Genomic DNA, 19042 nt, shown 5'->3' on the forward strand with positions numbered 1-19042 from the left:
AGCAGCAATTTCAAATGACAGCAGCCCTGGATAGTGATGGTTTTCAAGTAAGCCTCGCTTTCACTACCGATGCATTTTGTCCAAACAAACCCCTATTGATTGCTGTGGGCTGAGTACTGCTGTACAAGGTGCAGAAAGTACAAAGAGGCTCTGATGTTATCTTTCCTGTAAAGAAATTATCCAAGTAGAAACTTGGACTTCCCTGGTGGTCCAGTGGTTAAGATTCCACGCTCCCAATGCAGGGGACACGGGTTCATCCCTGGTTGGGGAACTAAGATTCTACATGCTGCGTGGCGCTGACAAAAAAAAAAAAGAATCCTTCCACACTTGGCTCCATAAAGTGGGTTGGTTCTAAATTCCTCTGCCACTTAAAGCACTATTGAATAAAGCAGCAACTTTCTTTAAAAAAAAAAAAAAAAGGAAAAGCTTGACATTTGAAAGCCAAATTCTATTTACTCACACCAAGCAGTAGGTATTAACCTTTTGGGGTCCCAGATCTCTTTGAGAATCTAGTGAAATGCTTAGTTTTTCTGCAGGAAAAGAAAAATGCATATATACATACTTGTTTTTTAAAAGAACCGTGTGAAAATATTTTGTATGAAGCAGATAATCCCCCTATAGTTCATTGTCTTCACAAATGTAAATAGTCATGTTGGGTCTGTCTGCAGCAGGAAACTGAGTATTTCACCATCACCACCTTCCTTCACATGTGGCTTAGCAGCTGCCTCCTGTGCCAGAGAATTCCCTGCAAATGTGCAGCTAGCTCCAAAGCAAAGCGCCTGGGAGTGTTTGTGTCTAGGCCAGTTTATGGCTAAAACCCCCAGATGGCAAAAAGAGATGATGGGGAGCTTGCAATGTTTGAAGGGAATCCACGGGTTTCTTTTAATTGAAGTATACTGGATTTTACAACATTGTGTTAGTTTCAGATATACAGCAAAATGATTCAGATATATATTTTTTAGATTATTTTCCATTATAGGTTATTACAAGGTATTGAATACAGTTCCCAATTTTTAAAAAAAATTTACCTATTTATCTTTTGTCTGCATTGGGTCTTCGTTGCTGCACGCGAGCTTTCTCTAGCTGCGGCGAGCGAGGGCTACTCTTCGTTGCGGTACACGGGCTCTAGGCGCACGGCCTTCAGTAGTTGCAGCATGCGGGCTCAATAGTTGCAGCGAGTGGGCTCAGTAGTTGTGGCGCATTGGCTTAGTTGCTCCCCGGCATGTGGGATCTTCCCGGACAAGGGATCAAACTGGTGTCTCCTGCACTGGCAGGTAGATTCTTCACTGCGCCACCAGGGAGTCCTACAGTTCCCAGTGTTACACAGTAAATCATTGTTGTTTATCTACTTATGTACAGTTGTTTGTATCTGTTAATCCCATACTCCTAATTTATCCCTCCCCTTCTTTACCCTTTGGTAAACATGTTTGTTTTCTATGTCTGTGAGTCTGTTTCTGTTTTGTATGTAGATTCATTTGTATTATTCTTTATATTCCACATGTAAGTGATATCCTATAATATTTGTCTTTCTCTGTCTGACTTACTTCACTTAGTATGACAAATGGCAGTATTTCATTCTTTTTTATAGCCAAGTAATATTCCATTGTAAATATATACCACATCTTCTTAAACCAATCATCTGTTGATGGGCACTTAGGTTGCTTCCATGTCTTGGCTATTATAAATAGTGCTGCTATGAACATTGGGGTGCGTGTATATTTTCAAATTTGCCTTTTCTGGATATATGCCCAGGAGTGGGATTGCTGGATCATATGGTAACTCTATTTTTAGTTTTTTAAGAAACCTCCGTACTGTTTTCCATAGTGGCTGCACCAATCTACATTCCCACCAACAGTGGAGGAGGGTTTGAAGGGAATCCATTCTTAACAGCCTCTTCTGTGCTGGGCAATCTGGGTCTAGTCAGCATACTTAAGAAAGCAGAGTTTTCAAACAAACCTTTATTGACTAGTAAATCAAATTACATTAAATTGAACAAGATCAAACGTTTATTAGGTGCTTATGCTAGGCACAATGCTGAGTTCCCTGTTCTTAAGGACCTCAAAATCAAATAGAAGAGACAGACATGTAAGCAGTGAAAACACATTGCAAAGTGAGACAATGTCTAGGATGGCTGTAAGCACAAGGTTCTGTAGGAACCCTGGATATGAAAAGAGGAGCGTTTTAACCCAGCCTGGAGATAGGGCCAGCAGGATAGGTTAGTACAAGTTCAACAGGCACTTTACCTTAGGTTTCACACTCTTACCTCCAAAGCCCCCAGCAAAGCTGATCATAGCGCTGTCTAGAAAAATATTTTGTTTCAATTTTTATGAATGATTAAAATCTCCTGATAGGTTGTTCCAGGCACCACCATACAATGAACCTTAAGATTACTGACTGTAGGGGCCTTCCCTGGTGGCACAGTGGTTGAGAGTCCGCCTGCCGATGCAGGGGACACGGGTTCGTGCCCCGGTCCGGGAAGATCCCACATGCCCCGGAGCAGCTGGGCTCGTGAGCCATGGCCGCTGGGCCTGCGCGTCGGAGCCTGTACTCCGCAACGGGAGAGGCCGCAAAGTAAGAGGCCCGCATACCGCAAAAAAAAAAAAAAAGAAGATTACTGACTGTATCCTATCAAATTGAACTTTATCCTAATGATCTCATCTCCCACAGCTTCCAGCCCTGGAGTAAAGAATCTTTCTTCGTACTGTCTCATTCTTCCACATCCTTATCATTTTTCCCCAGAAGGTTTATGCATCTATTTAATCTCTGTTTTTAATAAGCATTCTCAGGTTCTTAGGGGTCTTGGTGACTTCCATGGAGAATAGGGCCCTAAGAACCTGTGAGTTCATTATATACTTAAAAGAGAAAAAGACTATGAACTGTGATTTTAGAAATCAGTTTATTAGCTACAGCAGGTGATGATATGACATTGATCCATTAACATTTGTAAAACATTGATGTCTCAAATTATTAAAAAGCGTCATTACCATATGAAGGGCCTATATAAAATATTAACCCCCTTAACTTGGTTGTTAGGTGGTGTTTTACATACAAAGGGAAATGAAGACTTTTCCAATATTTTGGGAAATGGACCCTTTGATCTAAATTATTCTTCCTCCACTTTCATGTACAAGAAGGTGCCCTAGACCTCACCTTATACATTGTACCCAGTATAAGATTGTTTGAGCCGTTGAATATGCAAGGGGTACCCAGGAAAAAAATAAGATGCTTTCAAAGTAAGCAGGCAAACTAAGAACAATGGCCAGAGGAAGGCATGGACCAGCAGTTTGGATTAGGTAAGGAGTAATGTGAGCCTTTGAGATTCATATGAAATATGCTTTGAGGGGAGCTCTTCTTCAAGCTCTCAAGTTGACAGATCTGAGAACTGTTTGACGTATCAAACATGAATGCAATTAAGGTAGTAACTACATAGAGTGCCAAATTTCATGCGGGACTGAGCACATTCAGAGAGTAACAGACATCAGAAGAATTTTTCTTTGAATTAGGATGTTATTAATTTTTTTTTAATTTTAAAAAAACTTGTCTAAACCAGAGCCAGCACCTGCAGCTCCTCACAGGACAGAGAATTGGCACCAACATACAAGAAGCAAGGGGGTATCACATAGCCTCCAGATGACATGTAAGGGAGGAAAAATAATTTCCCTCTGCCCTTCTAGGTTCTTGGCTGAGACACCCCCTGTAGTACAAGATAGAGCAACAAGAGAAAAACAAACGGAGGTTTAATAACACGTGTACCTCCTGTATACATGGGAGATACTCAGAAAAACTGAGTAACTGCCAGAAACGGCTCAAGTCACCACCTTAAATACCACCTCCAGCTAAAGGCAAAAGAAGGTGTTGGGAGCTAGTTATGGGAGGCTACTGGGGAAAGCACAGTAAACGAGGGTAAGGTTATTACACAGATTTAGGTCATTGTCTTCTCCATTGATAAGTTTCTAGATTCAGTTATCCTCCCCCTCCTGTTACAGAGAGGGAGATACCCTTACAGAAGTTTTCCCTTATAAATGTAAATATCCCTTACAAAAGAATAATTTCTCAGTTTTCAGAGCTTCTCCTGTGTCTGCAGTTTCTCCAAAATACAGCCCAAAGTAATTCTTATTGCCAATGCAGCTCAAGTGAATATTCATTTCTTCACATATCCTAGACATGGAAAACATAGGTCAGTCTGATGAATTCCTTCTCAACACTAATAATGCCTTAGACTAGCTGCTAAAAACCCTTTACGCCCATTTTCCTTAAAACTTAGAGAGCTTTCTGTTGTGCGTGTACCATGCTATCCATTTTGCAAAGAGGCCAGTTTTGTATAGTTGAAACATTTCAACTATACAAAAAGATAATTAATAAAACATTTCAACTCTACAAAAACTGAAATATCTCAGTTAGATGGATATTTCAAGACAATCTACGTTAATTTTCTGGTGGTCTTAATTTGCCACTTCAGTTTACATAATACCAAAAAGTCTTCCAGGACTTGTGTTGATGATTTCTCAAATATTAAGAGTTTTATCATAGAATCTTAAAGCAAATATTTTGAATTTTCTGAAAGAATAGTCAAGTAAGTGTAATAATTTCAGACCAGGTAGTTTTGTATAATGCTCATTACAAATAATTCAACTGGGGCTTCCCTGGTGGCGCAGTGGTTGAGAGTCCACCTGCCGATGCAGGGGACACGGGTTCCTGCCCCGGTTCGGGAAGATCCCACATGCCGTGGAGCGGCCAGGCCCGTGAGCCATGGCCGCTGAGCCTGCGCGTCTGGAGCCTGTGCTCCGCAACGGGAGAGGCCACAACAGTGAGAGGCCCGCGTACCGCAAAAAAAAAAAAAAATTTAATTGACCATATTTTTATATGTATCTTTGTGAATGACACATAATTTCTGCTTGAAGCAAAATTGCTGGTGAAAGGGAATGCATATTTCAAATTTTGAATGCTATTACCAAATTGCCCTTTCAAGTATACCAAATCATACTCCCACCCAAAAGTACATGGCAGTACTTATTTCCACTGTCAAATTATTGTTTAATTTGAGTTTATTTCATTATTTGTAAGTTTATTGATTGTGTTACTTCGCTAGGGCTGCCATCACAAAGTACCACACATTGGGCAGCTTAAATAACAGAAATTTATTTCCTCACAGTTCTGGAAGCTAGAGGTCCAAGATCAAGGTGTCAGCAGGGCTGGTTTCATTTGAAGCCTCTCTCCTTGGCTTGTAGATGGCCATTTTCTCTCTGTGTCTTCATATGGTCTTCCTCTATGTGTGCCTCTTTCCTAATCTCCACTTCTCATGAGGACACCAGTCATATCGCACTAGAACCATCCATATGACCTCATTTGACCTTAACTACCTCTTTCAAGGCCCCATGTCCAAATACAGTCACATTCTGAGGTACTGGGGTTAGGACGTCAATATACAAATTTGGGAGAAGACAATTCAGCCCCTAGCGTTGACCATTTGTACTCTCTTATCTGTGAAATGCCAGTTCATGCCATTTGTCTATTTTACTATTAATCTTTTTAAATTTATTACAAACATTATTTGTATATTAAGGAACGTATTCCTGCTCTATGTTTTTCTTTGCTGTTTTATGTATCAACATACATGAATGCATCTTTTAAATTCTGGTTTATTAGCAATATAAGCCTAAGTGCAGAAGGGATTTTACTTTTCTCACATCCTTAAATCACCACCTAGAAGCATGACACCTCAGTTTCCCTTGGCATTTTCAGACTAGGTTTTGCTACAACTTATTTTCAGTGTAATGCTGATAGCATGGGACCATCCTAGCTGTTAAAGGCCAACACTCATATTTAGCGCTAAATTCTCCTTTATTGCCCCATTATTAACCCTCTAGTGCTGGTACAAGCAGTCATGTCATTCTAAAAAAATTATTTTATAGCAGTTGTTTTCGGAACCAGCTGTCTTTGTAGACAGGTAATTAATCATCTATATGGTTTAGTTTGAAGGGCACAAAAATCACTTCCTCTGTGCCTTAAGTCCTCCCAATAAAATCTTCCTTGTCTCCAGAAAGGCCTGGGATAAAGCAAATGGTTATCAGAGAGGGAAGGGGGCCATTCCCAGTTACTCAGTGCTGCAGCAAGGTCGGCGCCGAAGGAAATGAGGCCTGGAGGGTCAGATGATGAAACTTAGGACTGAGAACTGCAGAGAATATAAATAGCCATGCTGTCATCATCACACGTCATCTACCATGTACTTATGGGGTGACGTTTTTCACTGATGAGACATATGCTCTCTGGGCCTGTGGGAATCATCATGTGATGAAGTGAAGAAACTGGGTAGAGAATGTTCCTTCTGGAGGACAGAGAGCAAACAGGAGACATACCCACTCCTAGTTCTCCCTGGAAACTGGGACTTTATCACCCTCTGTTCCAGCTTTCTGATCTGTATAACAGTATCTATGGTTCTTCACCGCATTCTAGGAGCCTAAAATCACGAACTGTCAGAGAAGGGAGAGATCACCCCTCTCAAAGATAAACAAGTAAGCAGAGGCCCACCTGACTTCTCTACATGGAGAAGGAAAGTGAGGAAGACAGAAGCAGAACAAGGTGGGAAAAGGGACGTGTTAGCTCCTTGAAAAACTATTGGCAATTCACCGAGAATTCATAATTACAGCTGGTGATACACTCACTTTCCCTTTTGAAATGAAACACGGGTTGTATAAATGAGGCATGTTTGAGTTCTAAGGTCTTTCATGTTTATGTAACTCAAATATATACTCAACAAAGCAGCCAATAGTAGGACATACACTTTCCTCGATTTGAGGATTAATGGAAAAATGGCAAAATATTTGTTCTTTTTGAAACATGACTCCATAATAACTTTTAAAGTAAGTTTTGGGGCTTCCCTGGTGGCACAGTGGTTAAGAATCCGCCTGCCAATGCAGGGGACATGGGTTTGAGCCCTGGTCCGGGAAGATCCCATATGCCGCGGAGCAACTAAGCCCATGCGCCACAACTACTGAGCCTGCGCTCTAGAGCCTGTGTACCACAACTACTGAGCCCGCGTGCCACAACTACTGAAGTCCGTGCTCTACAACAAGAGAAGCCACCACAATGAGGAGCCCGCACACAGCGAAGAAGACCCAACACAGCCATAAATAAATAAATTTATTTTTTAAAAAAATAAATAAATAAAGTAAGTTTTGATCTTTTAGCGCATAGCTTAATCCTGAATGCATACTTGTGCAGGGTTATTTAACCATGAAAGCACAGTCTAATCTTTGCAAGAAGCATAAAAAGGTGTGAGTGTGCGTATATGCCTGTGTGTGCACGCGTCTGTGTGTGCAGGCCCACATGCCCTGGAACCCTGGACACTGGAGTGTGACTCTAGAGTGACAGTAAACAGAAGGCGAGCACGTGAAAGAAGACTGGGAACATAGAATTAACAGTGGTTCTCCTTTAGTATAAGGGTGTTTTAGTTCTTCTTTGTGCTTATGTGCTTTTTTCTAAGAAGTCTATAGTAATGATGGCTAAGAAGTCTATAGTAGTGGTGGCTAAAAAGTCTACTGTAATGATGGCTAAGAAGTCTACAATAATAGAATGGCTATCATTTATTGTGTGCCTGTCACTGTCCTAAGTCTTTTCAAGGTAATAGCTCATGTAATCCTCTCAACAGCCTATTACCCTTGCTTTATAGTTGAGAAAACTGAAGCAAATGGAGGTTAAGTAACTCTCCCCAGATTCAGATCTGGAAAAGCAGAGGAGCTGGGATTCAAACTCAACAGTTCCAGTGTTCAAGAGCTTAACTGCTACAATAAACATGAGTTCACTTTTCTTCATAGATGTGTATGGATGTATATATGTGTATACATATACGTGTTTTTGCTAGGCACATACATGCGGAGGCTTGGTACATTTAAACAAATGCATAGCACCTGTAGCTGAATTCCACGCTCTTGTTTGCTGGAGAATAGTCTTCATAACTATTTTCCAAAATACTTTAACTGCTAGGTTTTTCAATTGGAGGAAGAAGAATCTGGTACCAGGCAGAAGGCGGCTCTGCAATCCCTCCTACCGTTTGGTTGCCACCTGACTCAGGACAGAAGCGCTCTCAGATTACTACGTGGAGTCTAAAAATCAGATTAGTTTCAGAGGAGCATATGCTGTACAGTGATAGAAATGCAGATTTGAAACCCTCAAACTCCATCCTCACACTCCAAACAAGGAACACTTCCGAAACCTCTCTCCTCAGCAGTCTTCCAGCCTCTTTGCAAACATTTCTAGAATGAAGAGCTCACCCCTCCGAGAGCTCGCCCCTCCATGTTCTCTCATGGAGCCTCCCACATTGTAAGTGAAGTCTCCCCACATGAACCTGAACTCTCGCGGTACAAGCTCTGCACTCAGGAACTGCACAGACAAGTACATAGTCTAAAGCTGATGAGGTTACCATTTTGCCCAGCTCCCTCCTTCTGAATTCCACCTTTCTCTTTGGGTTCCCACTCCAGTTACCCTGGGAGATAACACAGGTGAAGCTAATATCTGAAAGTAATACGTTTCAATGGAAAACACTTCCCTCTGCCGTGCTCTGGTGCTGTAATAGTCTGGGGTCATCACAGCCTCTTGAATGTTGTGTTTAACTAGAGGGGCTGAAAGTTAGTGCTGAGTAACGTGCCAACAATGTTGCAAAGGTGCAGGAATGGACAAATACTGCCATAAAATGAATCAGGCCTTAGGTATGTAATATACCAGGGTTCCAGTTCTTCAACCCTCTGACCCCAAACCATCAGACCCAGACCCTGGCCTCCAGCTCCTGTATCTTTAGACCATGAGGCATCTGAACCTTCAGAACATGGCTGGACCTAACCTTGGCTGCCGCTTCTCAGCGTGTTCCAGCTTCAACCTTGGATTTGCCACAAACCGTGGGTTCTGGCTCTGCTCACATTTGGCATCTCCCAATGTACTGACCCTGGTCATATTCACTGACCTGGATTTTGCCTTCTGGACAAGGTTTTCACTTCTTGCCAACACTTGCCTATTTATGTCATCATTATTTCAATCTCAGGACTGACGAGGCTCATGACCCTGAAGGCTTAACCAGGCAGACGGAATGAAGCCAAACCACTTCTCTCACCTTATTTGCCACCACTTCTGGGTGCGGCTCCCCTATCCAGCTCTACAGCTTCACCTGGTCCTCCCCACTTTGTCAACACCGTCCCCCTGCCCCACAGGCCCTTTCCCTCTACTCCCCAGTTCAAATCCTAGCACAGGGTTAAAAATTCAGGCTCTGGGGCTTCCCTGGTGGCGCAAGTGGTTGGGAGTCTGCCTGTTGATGCAGGGGACACGGGTTCCTGCCCCGGTCCGGGAAGATCCCACATGCCGCGGAGCGGCTGGGCCCGTGAGCCATGGCCACTGAGCCTGCGCATTCGAAGCCTGCGCTCCGCAATGGGAGAGGCCACAACAGTGAGGCCCACGTACCGCAAAAAAAACAAAAAAAAAAATTCAGGCTCTGGAATCAGACTGCCTGGGTTTGGGTCCAGTTTCTCTACTTATTAACTAGGGGGCCTTGGGCAACTGTGACTTAACTCTCAATACTTAGGGTTTTTCCATGTGTAAAATGAGAATTGTAGCAGCACCAGCTATGGGGGTACCACTACCTGCCGATGCGACATCCAGGTCCTTCCTCCTCCTTCAGGTCTGTCCTTAGGCTGCTCTGTGCTCAGACTGACAGACAGAAACCAAAGAAAGCCTCCATTTCTCAGCCAATCCTGCCACTGGGGTGTCTGTATGACACAGTTCTAACCAATGAGACGGAGGGGAAGTCTGAAGTCGGCTGGGGATCCCTAGGGAAGTTTTTCTTTCCATTTATTAGCATTCATTGTTTTCTTTATCTTTCTGCTGGGATGCCAATGAACAGCCTGCAGTGGATCGGCCCTTTTGTACCCTGGGGATAACGACACCCAGAGCCCGGAGCAAGAAGCTAGAAGGAGCTGGAAACCTGATGATTTCTCAAGCACCCACATCAGCCCAGACTGCCTACTCCTGGACTTCTTATATGTGAGGAAAAATAAGTCTCCACCTGATTACGCCACTATGGCCAGTTTTCTGTTGCCTAACAACTTTGTAAAAAGAACTCATGACACATAGCCTTCTGTCTTTCTTATCAAATGACACAATATTTTAACAAGCTACCCTCACCTCAGGAACTGGACTATGGATGCCCTAAGGCTGGGAGAGAAAATGCACTGTCCACAGTGACCTTCATGTCTTGCCTCTTCTTCCCGTGCCTAGGCTGGCCTGCATGACCCCCTCCATCCTGGGATTGATGCAGGAATTGGCAGACCAGGAAATCCTTCCCTCCTTAGATCCTTCACGGCACTATTTTGACACCTTCCGCTCTTGGTGTTAAAACCATATTCTGCCTCTACTCCAGCTATTTGTTTATTTTTTGGTCACCCTTCCAGATTATGAACTCCTAAGGGCCAAAAGTGTGTCTTACTCAGTTTGTATCCTCTGCAGCCACCATCCCAATACCTGGCACATAAAAGTTCCTCAGTAAGTATCTACTACGTTTCATTAAGCTAAATTGCTTTGAAACTGACCCGTAAAAAGGACCAGAAATAATTAGTCAGACACCTGGTTTCCTGTCACTTGTTGGTTGGGTGCAATTTGCTTTCTTTATAGCTCTGCTCACAAAACAAATAAGATTTGTTTCCCTCTACTACCCAGAAATGGCATTTTTTTTTTGTAAAGTATGTCAAAAATTCCAGGGAATCCCAAGAAGGGAAGACACCATGTTTGTAGTATCTTGGTCACTGTCCTTACAATGTGTTTTTTGTTCATTCAACAAACAGTTATTGAGCATCCAAGTGCTGACATTGTTCCTATGTACTGGATATACAAGCAAGCAAAAAAGATAAAAGCAGAAGAAAACCCCTTCCTACCCTTATAGAGCTTATAGTCGGATGGCAGAACAAATGTCAAGTGCTCAGTAGCAGACAGTAGAAAACAGGGAAAGGAGCTGGTCCGTAGGGTTGGCGAAGGCTTCCCTGAGGAGGCAGCAACTGAGCTGCAGTCCAAATGAGGCACAGGAGTGGGGCAGAGACAGCTGGAGGAAGACAGAAGGGCAGTGCAAAGACCGTCAATGGGAGGGAGCACGGCTGACGGAAGGAACTGAGTCTGGATAGCCGGAGCGGAGGGTAAGTGATGAAACAGGAGACGTGCACGGGGGCCAGGCCATGCCAGGCTGTGTAGACCTGTGGGAGCTTGTGTGTAACATGATCGGATTTGGATTTTCAAAAATCACTTTAGTGCACAGTGATTGGAAGGCAGCAAGAGGGGCAGTGTGCAGCCTAGACAGTGCAGAAAAGCTTCTCCAAAGGTCAATCTCTGCCTTTTCAACCATCAGCCCTCTTCTTGCAGGAGCCCAAGGGCTCAAAAAGGACCTGGGACAGGCCACTGATCCACCTGGCCAGAAAAGTTTGAAAGTGGAAGATGGGTCAAACTCAACTGAAAATGTTGTAAGGTTGTTGCCAGACTCACAGCTACCCTCCTAGCTTTCAAGGGAGACTTAAAACTCACGCCTTGCCGTCTTGGTGACCATAATTACTTACTATGTGTGGGTTGTTGTCTTGAGAAAAGGGAGAGTTGTTTTTCCTAAAGTAATGCAATTTAGGGTCACTATGAAAAGTAAAGAAGTGACTGATAAAAGGAGTCAAGAGTCTTAGCAAGATTCTGTGTTTGTGTCAGGGAAAGATATTTAAATTAAGGAATTTGTGAGTTGGCGTGACAGCCTGGGGGAGAACAGATACATAACTGACTTTCTGGCAGGTTCTCAGCAGGCTCCTATCTTTCTGGGTTTCCACTGGCAGAGCCCAGACACAGCCCCTCAGGCCCGAGGCCAGGTAATCATGTGTTTTGATAAAAGTGAACAGAGTATTCCTTGGAGCTGAAGAGTTCAGTCAAAATCTTACTTGCATTTACTCCAAGAAAAGCCTGGAGTTTTCTTTTTTTTCATCTTAGTCCAAGGGCGAGGTTTTCCAGAAAGTCTGAGAAGAAATTTATGCCTAGCAGTTAGAGGCCTATAGGGAAAGAAAACAATACGTTCCTTTTTTTCTGAAGAAAAGTCCAGCAAACAGCCTTGCAATCAATTTCTCTGGCATTCCTAAGCCCTTGGAGGATGCACATTGGCCATTTTGTACCTACACACAAAATATCATGTAGTCCAATACTGATACCACAAGAGCTGAGTCTATATACAATGGTAAACGTTGCTTAGCAAAAAAACTGGCTGTATTCCTTCATTCACTTATATGTTTCTAAATAGCTGAGCATCAATTAAGTAGCCACACACTGCTACATATTGGGGTTTGCAGTGGTATGTCCAGCATCTCTGATTTCACTAGGGTGCCACCAGGGCAAATGTCTCATGAGTTCTGAGATCTGAGTCCCCACGGGTGAAGGCCTTGTTGTGAGCAATCAGGTTAGAATTCCCATCCTGCAAACTCCTGCAAAATATGTGTTGTGGGTCACAACAATGTGAATATACTTAACAATACTGAACTGTACATTTAAACGTGATTAAAATGGTAAATTTTATATTATATCCAGACAAAACTATAACTCAAAAAGATACATGCGCCCCTATATTCACAGCAGCATTATTTACAATAGCCAAGACATGGGAACAAATATCCACTGACAGATGAGTGGATAAAGAAGTGGTGCATATATACAATGGAATATTACTCAGCCACAAAAAAGAACAAAATAATGCCATTTGCAGCAACATGGATGGACCTAAAGATGATCATACTAAGTGAAGGAAGTCAGACAGAGAAGGACAAATACCCTATGATATCACTTAAATGTGGAACCTAAAATATGACACAAATGAACTTATCTATGAAACAGAAACACACTCAGACGTAGAGAACAGACTTGTGGTTGCCAAAGGCAGGGGGGTTGGAGTGGGAGTTTAGGGGTAGCAGATGTAAGATTTTATATACAGAATGGATAAACAACAAGGTCCTACTGTATAGCACATAGGGAACTATATTGAAAATTCTGTGATAAACCATAATGGAAAAAATATAAAAAGGATATATATACACACACACACACCTATATATCTGAATATATGTGTGTGGATATATATATACACATATATATATCTGAATATGTGTGTGTATATATATATATGTGAATCACTTTGCTGTACAGCAGAAAATTAACACAACATTGTAAATCAACTATACTTCAATAAATTTAAAAAATAAACTTAAACATATACAAAAAATAAATAAATAACTGTCCAGTTACCCATCACCCCATCTTATTTTAATCCATGGGACAGCTCATACTCTGGATTTTTCTAGGTATTTATTTATGTGTTTGTTTATTATCTGTCTCCCCACTAAAATCAGGGATCATGGCCGTCTTATTTACTTCTGCAGCCTCAGTACCTAGGAAAGTGGCTGGCACATAGCAAACACTCAATAACAATTTGTTCATTAATATTACTAAATTGCATCATTATACAAGGCAACATAGCAAATACATTAAAAACACATATTCTGAGTCCAAACCAATGTTTGGGTTCCATCCCTTCCACATTGCTATTGGCAAAATGACAATTTAACCTCTGTCTGTTTCTACACCCTGAAAATGGGAATAGTAACTACTTCACAAGATTGACATGAGAATTAGATAATGTCTTACCTTTACATGTGTATAATATGTGTTAGCTATTAATATTACAGAAAATTAAAAAGCACAAATGACATATAGCCTAACTATAGCCCCTCCAAATTTACTTCTATTGTTTGCCTAAAGGCTTGCACTCACATATTGTTGTAATTCATATGCACATAAGAAAATTAATTTTTATTGAGAACTTACTATGTACCAGTTACCATTTTAAGCACTTTATATCTGACTTATTTAACCTCTATTGATCATATGAGAAAGTTACTATTACTATCCCATTTTACAGGTGAGAAAAATTGAAGCCTAGAGGGTTTGAGTAATTTGCCCAAAGTTATACAACTAGAAAGTTGGCTCAAACTTGAAAGTTGTGCTCTGTAGACTCTGTTCTTAACCATTAGTAGCATGGGCCTCTCCATATTTTGATTAACTTTTTCAAAAACTTAACATTATAAACAGCAAGGTCCTACTCTATAGCACAGAGAACTATATGTGTGTGTGTGTGTGTGTGTGTGTGTATAACTGAATCACTTTGCTGTACAGAAGAAATTAACACGTAAATCAACTATAGTTTAATAAAATAAAATTTAAAAATAAAAAACATTAGTTCATGCCACTAGTTTCATATATCAAAAAAGTCAACATGATTGTCATCTTTTAAAAATAGATTATCCAATTGTGATGACGGAAAGCAGTTTTTTTAAACTGTTGGTGGATATAAATTATATACTGTAAGCTCACTATTATTAGCTTCACTTTATATAGGGACTCCAAGGCAGAAGTTTCAATGATTCTCCTAACATCACACAGCAAGTTTAAGAGCCAAGTCTTCAACGTCCAGTTCTAGTACTTTTGGTCCTTTTGTAAGAGCTGCTAACTGTCTACATTAATGGAATATTACATGTTTAATATGGCAGACCCTGTTCAGTTTTGAATTAACAACTGGTGGTCGTAATTTGATATTTGGAGCATAAGTATTTCTTACCCCGACTCTAAAAATCCTCTCAACCTAAATCAAGATCATGCAATGGCATTCTACAAAATCAAAGTTTTCTCCTTTTGGTTTCTGGATGGACTTTAAAAGTTTGGTCAGTTTGAAACCATAATGGCCTTCATAGTGACATGGTGGGAGAAATCCTACAAGGGTAATGGATCAACAAGAAACCCAGAATTATAGTTCGGCCTATAATTCTGTAAAGAGTAAAGAAAGCGAAAAATCCAGGCCAATCACTCAAGATAAGGCCCAGTCAATGCCACGAAAATGAAAGAGGAGCAGGAGCAAATGTCTGGATCTTTCTGAGGCCTTTTTAAATTAAAGGAACAGTCATTCATTCAGACTTTGCATTTATAAACCTAGCCCGGAGCTGGGTCCCCCAGAAGCCTGTTTTATGGGGTTAAAACTCACTGCCTAGAGGGAAAAGTACCAAGTGCAGCAAGTAAAAATGCCTGTTGAGAGTGGAACTGGGACAGGCAGCTGCTAAGCAGGCCCCAATGATCCCTTCCTCCTGGATCTCATGGCCTTGTGTAATTTACCTTTCCTTGAGTGCTGGTGGGACAGGGATAAAATATGGCAAAAGTGATGGGATGTTACTTCCAATGTTAGGTTACAAAAAGACTCTGGTTTCCATCTTTCTTCCCTCTCTCACTGGTTCCCTAGCTCTGAGGGAAGCCAGCTGATATGCTGCGAGCTTTCCTGTGGAAAAGTCCATGTAGCAAGAAACTGGGGGAGACCCTCAGTGCAATGGCCAGTGAAGAAATGAATCCTGCCAACAACTGCATGAGCCAGCTTGGGACCAGATCCTCCCCCTGTTGAACTTTCAGATGAGGCTGCAGCCCCAGCTGTCACTTTGACTGCAACCTTGAGAGAGACCTTGAGGGAGAGGTATTCACATAAACTGTTCCCAGATTCCTAACTCCAGAAACTGAGAAAAAATAAATGTTTGTTATGTTAAGTGACCAAGTTTTGGGGTCATTTGTTATATAGCAATATATTTCTAATACAGAAACTTTGCCAAAAGCAAAGGCCCCATTATCTGAGGCTCACTCATTTATTCATTCTCTTAGTACCTATTTATTGAGCATTACTAAGATAAAGTCATATTAGGGACAAGAAGAGCTCCTTGTCTTCAAGGAGCTACGTTCTAGACAAGTCTACAAATATCTAAGAAAGGCAGTAATATTGAAGGTCCAGTCCAGGAAGGCATTCCCAAAGAAATGAATTCCCAAAGAGGTTCTTGACCAGACCTTGCTGGATAGACAGTACTCAACTGGCAGGCAGAGATGGCGATAGGAAAAGCCAGAGAGTGAAGTGGATGGTGGCAGGTAGGAAGCAGGTCTAGACCTCTGAGAGTGTACAAGCTAGTGGAAAAGGCATGAGGAAAAGCAACAGGGGAAAAAGAACAAGGTTCACTCAGAGTTTCCTTTCTGGCCAGTCACCACCAGCATCAGGGACTCTGGAGAAAGAGCCCATCCTCTGCCTGGTCCTAATACTGTATACACAATTTGTTGATCTTGTCAAAGATGGGGGCAGGGAGTGGAATTTCTTCCCTTCAGTTTGTACCATCTCTGAGGTCATTGCTATACTGTTCCATTGTTCCTGAGCTTGAATGAACCATTCATCACTGCAAACGACTAGGGGAAAACAAAATGCACAAAAGGCATTTTCAGATACAGCAGCCTGAGAATTTATGTCTCATCACTTGGAGGTTAGAAACATAGCTAAAATGATGCATATGTCTCATGAAATGTGGAAGAGAGAAATTTCAGAGTCACAAGTTCAGACCACTAATAAAGATGATTTAATGATGATTGTTGTAGGAGTTTGAATTCCTATTGTATGACAATTGCACATCTGTATTATCATCATTAGACCTTTCTTTGGTTCTTTTTGGAGTCTTTGGGAAAGTCTTATAAGGTTTACTCTAAAAATATTATTTCACAAATGAAGTATTTGAGTAAAAGACACAGGATACCCTCAAACTTCGGCTAATGTTGTTTTCATCACTGGTGTTAATTTAATTTCTTGAGTTATTTAGGTCAAACATTTCTATCATGGAAGTTGTTACAAGTGGAACTGTGTAACCCCAAAATTCATATGTTGAAGTCCTAACCTCCAGTACCACAGAATGTGGCTGTGTTGGAAGACAGGGCCTTTAAAGGGATAGTTAAAGTAAAATGAGGTGATGTGGGTGACGGGTACTAATTCAGTATGACTGGTGTCCTTATAAGAAGAGGAGATTATGACACACGCACACAGGGGAAAGACCACGTGAAGACACAGGAAGAAGACTGCCATCTGTTAGCCAAAGACAATGACCCTCAGAAGAAACCAACCCTGCCAATACGCTGATCTCAGACTTCCAGCTTCCAGAACTGCGGGAAAATAAATTTCTATTGTTTAAGGCACCCAGCCTGTGTGGTACGTTGTTATGGAAGCCCTAGCAAACTAATAACTAGAAGTCTTTATAGTTTCATGAAAGGAATAAAGAGAATTCTCCCAAAAATTTTTAATCATCCTTTCACAGTAAATATATTTAACTCATCTATAAACTATTCGGTATTTGGTATAAGTTATTCATTTAAAAAAAAACTTTCTGTTAAGAAAAGATGTTCATTGGAGATAAATTAGAAAATATACATAAGCAAAATGAAGAAAATAAAAATCATTCCTCCTTTATCAATCAATATTATGATTTATCACCAATGATTTATCCTTGCAGATATATATAGTAATGGTTCAAAATATTCTGATGGAGCATGGACTTTTCCCACAGGACTTTGGTCAAGTTTGGGCAAGCTGGAACCTTCATGAGCTTCCATTTTCTCATCTATAAAACAGGGATAATAAGAACTGCCTTCCTGGGTTTTTGTCAGTTGTACAATATATAATAAAGTACAGTATATAAGCACTTAACAAAGTGCCTGGCACATAGTAAACAAACAATAAATGGTCTGTATATTTTATATAGCCTGCATTTTACTATAACAAGTCATTCTGCACATGCTATTTTTACAGTCTGCTTTTTTTTTTCATGCTTGGTATAGTTTCATTACTAGCTGTTTATGAAATTCTGTTTCTGGGTATTTAAGCACCCCACATATAAGAATATTGTTTTCGGGCTTCCCTGGTGGCGCAGTGGTTGCGAGTCCGCCTGCCGATGCAGGGGACACGGGTTCGTGCCCCGGTCCGGGAGGATCCCACATGCCGTGGAGCGGCTGGGCCCGTGAGCCATGGCCGCTGAGCCTGCGCGTCCAGAGCCTGTGCTCCGCAATGGGAGAGGCCACAGCAGTGCGAGGCCCGCGTACCGCAAAAAAAAAAAAAAAATATATATATATATATATATATTGTTTTCTGGTTTCATGGTGTTTTCATTTGAATACCTTTCTTCAGGCCTCTTGGTGTAGAATTCATGCCGCTTTAAGACTCTTGGTCTTTTAGCAGCCTCCTTGTGTTAGGAAGACTTCCAAAAGCACTGTTGGGGATTGAGAACTCGTTCAAGTTTGAGACGGTGCCAGTGGCAAAGAGAAAACAGAACTGTTCCTGCTGACTCTGCACTGCAGCTGCCAGATGCCTTGGTTAGCTTGCAGAAAGGGAAACAAAATGGAATGGCGAAACGAAATGCTTTGGAGACGACATGGTGGTGGCAGAACAGGGGTTTCCTCCGCTGGTGCTCTTAGCAGTGGTTCTAAGGGTCAGGATGCCCCAGGCCCACATGTCTTGAGTCAGAGCCAGGCCACCCCATGATGCGGTCAGCCTATAGCCTACAGGAGGGGACTCCAGCCGGACTGCCAAGGGTACCGGAAGTCACCACCTCAGTGCCCCTGTACCACCACTACCCCCAAAAGCGACCTCCTCCACCTGAAGCTTTGCTCACTGAGGTTCTTAAAGTGCAAAAACTCAGGACGGTATTTAAACCCAAAGTTCTTAGAATGAATGAGTTTCAAGCCCCTTCCTAAAGCAGGGGAAAGGTAAACAGCTTGAGAGAATACACAGCATGTGTGGGTAAGAAAGATATCAATTCCAAAGCGGAGGCTGGAGGCTGAAGTTAAGTCCTGTTTATCTCCAACTGTGCAAGGGTCATCGGAAGCCGTGCAGGGGGATGGGACGGCGCCATAGGTACTCAAGGTCTCTTACAAATACTCTATAGCTATCACGAAGAAAACACTCCATCCTAACCTGGCATCAGGATATTTCCTAAGGACATGCAGTCCAAGGCTGCTTCCATATAGAAAAGAACTGCTTTTATCCATAAAGTGGCACTTTATGGAAGAGCCTTGGGCTCTACGGAAAACAGGGAGGGAGGGCGGTGAGCTCCCACCTGTTAGCAGCAGTTCTTTCTTCCAGTAGTTCCATTATCACCTCAGGTCA

General features: G+C 41.8%; 1 long non-coding RNA gene across 1 annotated transcript in view; it reads right to left on the reverse strand.

Annotated features, from left to right (window-relative positions):
* Positions 1-2949: 2949 nt before the first annotated feature.
* Positions 2950-19042, reverse strand: part of LOC307183624 — a 64022-nt gene continuing 47929 nt past the window's right edge. Inside the window, exon 3 of the long non-coding RNA XR_013827540.1 lies at positions 2950-4158. This is a non-coding gene — a long non-coding RNA (uncharacterized lncRNA). The remainder of the gene's footprint in view (positions 4159-19042) is intronic.

Source organism: Stenella coeruleoalba (genome assembly GCF_951394435.1).
Source record: "Stenella coeruleoalba genome assembly, chromosome: 3".
NCBI classification, from domain to species: Eukaryota; Metazoa; Chordata; class Mammalia; order Artiodactyla; family Delphinidae; genus Stenella; species Stenella coeruleoalba.